This window comes from Orycteropus afer, unplaced genomic scaffold, assembly GCF_000298275.1.
Source record: "Orycteropus afer afer isolate SDZICR_OR568_19922 unplaced genomic scaffold, OryAfe1.0 scaffold00360, whole genome shotgun sequence".
NCBI classification, from domain to species: Eukaryota; Metazoa; Chordata; class Mammalia; order Tubulidentata; family Orycteropodidae; genus Orycteropus; species Orycteropus afer.
The window spans coordinates 3,408,450-3,412,743 of NW_006921947.1; the positions used below are offsets into that span (position 1 = coordinate 3,408,450).

Below are 4,294 nucleotides of genomic sequence, written 5' to 3' on the forward strand. Positions count from 1 at the left end.
GTGCCTAACCCAAGCCATGGTGTTTTCAGTCACTTCATATGCATGTGATTGAATAAGGAAGACTGAAGAAGAGTTGATGCATCTGAGTTGTGGTGTTGGCAAAGAATACTGATAATCCAACGGTATCTTAGAAAGAATTGGTTTTCAGGCATTTATTTGCCAGTTTCTTCAGTAAGAAATGTTCTTATGGAGTTGGAAGGAAAATGATGGAGACCTGGTGAGGTAGTTAAGGTTGTATGTCAATGTGGCTGGGCCTAATTGAGTGGCTAGACAGCTGGATGTAGTTATTCCCCATGGTGAGATTGCAATCAATTCCATGGTAGGCTCTACTGGAGCAGCCGAGTAGCTGCTGTAGGGATGTGGTCTGCTTCCAGTATACAAGAAGCAGCTTTGAGGAAGGTCTCTAGCTTTTTGGCACACTTGGACCCTACATGTAGCCAAGTCATTATTCAGCAGCCTGCCCCGCCCTGCCGATCTTGGGACTTTTTCTGGACTTGAATTAGCAGCCTACTGTGTTGTTTAGTGATATCAGGACTATGCCTTTTTACTTGTTAACCTAGGGTTTGCCAGCCTCAGCAGCCAGCAGCTTTCTGAGTGAAGAAAAGCCTCCAGCTTCAGTGGGCCGAGAGCAGGAGGAGCTGAAGCCCAAGGTTGATGAGCTTTCACCCAGTCCTTAGAGCCTGGCACTTTGAACTTGGACCTCTAGCCTCCAAAAATGGAATAGAATAAACTCCTGTTTGTTCAAGCCATCCCATTTGTGGTCTATATTCCTGTCAGAGAGGCACTAAAACCAAAAAAACCAAACTCACTGCCATCAAGTCAGATCCAACTCATAGCGACCCCCTCCTTGGGTTTCCGAGGCAGTATCACTATGAAAGTAGATTGCCCACCAAGACACCTGGACACATGCAGATCTTTACAAGGAATTTCACCTTTGCTTCCCAGTCACAAAGGCAAAAATAATCTATCCAGCATCACAAAGGAATGGGGAAGAACTGAAAAGGAAGATGCAAATGGATGGGGATAAGATTGTTTTCTTTAGAAGAAGGATAAATTCTCAAAAAGATTCTGAGGGAAATCACTATGGAGATTTATCAAACTCTGTTATGTCAGTAGCAAATTAGGTTCAGACTGTTCTTTTGTGACCTTAGATCCAGTTGAGTTTTACATTGCTGGGCTTCACAAACTGCAGAGTCAGGAACTTGCTGGCTGGTGGACATGATAAACAGCTCAAAGGTTATCGAACAGCAATACGGTACTATGTCACATTTCATGGTGTGTGCAGTAATAAACTGATTCACTGCCTGTGCATTGCTCTTACTAAGAATAATAAAACTTAACTATCTTTCATGATCACTCTGATTTGATCTGCTAAAATCATGAGATCTTCTTCCTGAAAAATAAAATTGAGTGTTAATGACATCCGTCATTCCTGCAACATCGGGTGTTCAGGAAGAGGATGAACCAACCATGACTAGAACATCTGGAACTAGCTCCTAGGAGCCTGGAGAGTGCATCTTGCTTATAAATCCAGAAGGAACGGGAGCAAAAGAGGGCCCAAAATTAAGTATCAGGTGGCCCTCGGAGTTAGGGAGTGTTGAGGAACAGAAATTGATAGAGATAACACACTGCTGTCAAGTCGGATCTGACTCACAGCGACCCCTTCCTGGGTTTCTGATGTGGTATAGCTACGGAAGTAGATTGCCCAACCTTCCTTCAGAGGAGCGGCTGCTGGGTTTGAACTGCCAGGCTTCTGGTTATCAGTCAAATGCCTTAAGCACTAAGCCACCAGAGTTCCTAGAGATAACGTAGTGGTGGTCAAACCAGAAAGAGAATTTCTGTCTGCCTTTGAACCAGATTGGGCTTAAAAAGCCCAGGCCCAAGAATAACCAGACAAACAACAAAGGACAGACAAATGTGACTTTGTCAAACAGGACAGAATCAAATATTGGGGAATTGGGACTGTCTTCATAATCAGTCTGGATGATTCATGGGGAAAAGCTAGTGTTACTGGAATGATCTGAGAGTATACTGCAGCACAGTGAGACCAGGGGCAGATCTGGAGCAATGGGTAAGCATTTGGCTGCCAACCTAAAGGCTGGTGGTTCAAATCCACCCACATTACAGCCTAAGAAACCCTATGGGGCAGTTCTACTTTGTAACACATGGGGTCACTCTGAGTTGGAATCGACTCAGTGGCAACTAACAACTGCTACTTTCCAATTGTTTTGGTTATCTAGGGCTGCTCTAACAGAAAATACCAGAAGTGGAGATGTCTTTAACAAACAGGGATTCATTCGCTAACAGTTTTGGAGGCTAGAAGTCCGAGTTCAAAGTGCCAGCTCTAGGGACTGGATGAAAGCTGCAAACCTTGAGCTTCAGCTCTGCCTCTTGCTCCTGGCCCACTGAAGCTAGAGGCTTCTCTTAACTCAGGCAGCTGCTGGCTGCTAAGACTGACAAATCCAAGGTCAACAAGTAAAATGACACAGTCCCAAAATTGTCAAACAACGTGGCACTCCACTAGTTCAAGTCCAGAAACAGTCTGAAGATCAGCAGACAATATGGCAGGCAACTCACTGATGAATTGGCCACATGCAGGATCCAAACGTGCCAAGAAGCTCAAGACCTTTCTCAGGGCTTCTTCTCACATTCAGGAAGCAGACCACATCCCTAAGGCAGTTCAGCTGCTCACAGTGAATTCCACCATGGAGTTGATGACCAGTCTCATCATGGGGAGTAACTACATCCAGCTGCCCAGGCACTTAAAACCAGGCCCAGCCAAGTTGACACACAACCTTAGCTACCACACCAACCATCTGACTATAGGCAAGTTGCTTTCCGTCTTTGAAGCTAAATTTCTTCATTTGAAAAACAGAGATAGTAATAAAATCTGCATAATACTGCAGGGAAATTTAAATGGCACACTGTATAGAAAGCACCTAGTCTGGTTTCTGCCATGTAATAGGAGCTTGATAGGTGGTACTTATTATGGTCTTTGAGAGTAGAACAAGATTGGTAGGAGGAGGTGACCTGGAACTCTACTTAGTCTCCCTAGGCTCCACTCAAAACACACTTACATTTGACTCCTATTGGGTATGTATATTTAAAAACAGTAAAAAAAAAAAATTCAATCTGACATTAAGTCTGATTTTATTTACACTTCTACTTTCAAGACTATTCACTTATTAACACTTTATAAGAATGTGAAGTTTCAGCATATAAAAATGATAAAAATGTTGCCTGAGCCCCATCCTCTTGTATGAAAAGCAAGATTTATGGAGATTCAAAGGCATCTCTATTTACTTTTGACCTTAAGGTAATAGAAGTAGAATGAGAAACAAACCAAGTGAATGTACTGACTCAGCTCTGTGAGCATTAGCTGAGGTTCTATGCCCCAGCACTTGGCCAGGCTTGGTTACCAACTACAAGGTCACAATCTCCTTGTAGGTAAGAATCATCCATGTGGTTATCTATGTTCATCTCTCCCATAGCACTTACTACAATTTCTATCACAGAATGGATGGTCAATAAAGAAATAAAATATTATGACTTATCTGGGCCTTGGTTTCTGGAGGGATGGATTTAGAGGACCATTAGGTCCCTTCCTAAGACCTGAATATTCTAACCATCTATTTATACAGTGATTCATAAATCAATGTTACTATGTACATGCAAGTCTGGAATTGGGCTGTATTTGTGACTTTCCTTGTAGCACAAAATGACAGGTTATACTGAATTAGTACTTTGATTTTTGATGGTGACAGTAATACTAGTAACTTTGATTTATTTCATCATTTGATTTATTGATATACTTTTCAGTATGATTTGGTCTTCTCATCATTATAATTATTTGAGAAAATATTATAATCCTCATTTCACATATGTGACCTACCAAGATAACCCAGCTAAAAAATGCCAGGGCCCAAGACCAAGAGTTTTGGTCCAATGTTCTTTCTAATTGAAACACACATCACATCATCACATCATCACTATCATCATCACAACTGTCATTGTCCTCATCACCATTACCACCACATCATCACCATCACCGTCATAACTGTCTTTGTCCTCATCATCACCACTATTACCATCACATCATCACCGTCACCATCACTGTCACATTCACCATCATTACTTTCAACATCATAACCATCATCATAAAGCTAACCAGATAACTAAGACATCTGCTTCAGGACTGGGGCTACACACAGATCTACTGCAGACACTATTGTGAAGTAGGTAAGTTCATCTCGGTTGCCTTCTCTCATAATTTACATTTTAATAAGGTCAACAT

At 42.0% G+C, this 4,294-nt stretch overlaps 1 protein-coding gene across 1 annotated transcript in view; it reads right to left on the reverse strand.

Annotated features, from left to right (window-relative positions):
• CLTRN (collectrin, amino acid transport regulator) overlaps positions 1-4,294 on the reverse strand; it is a 47,763-nt gene that overhangs the window by 4,063 nt on the left and 39,406 nt on the right. The window lies entirely within an intron of this gene.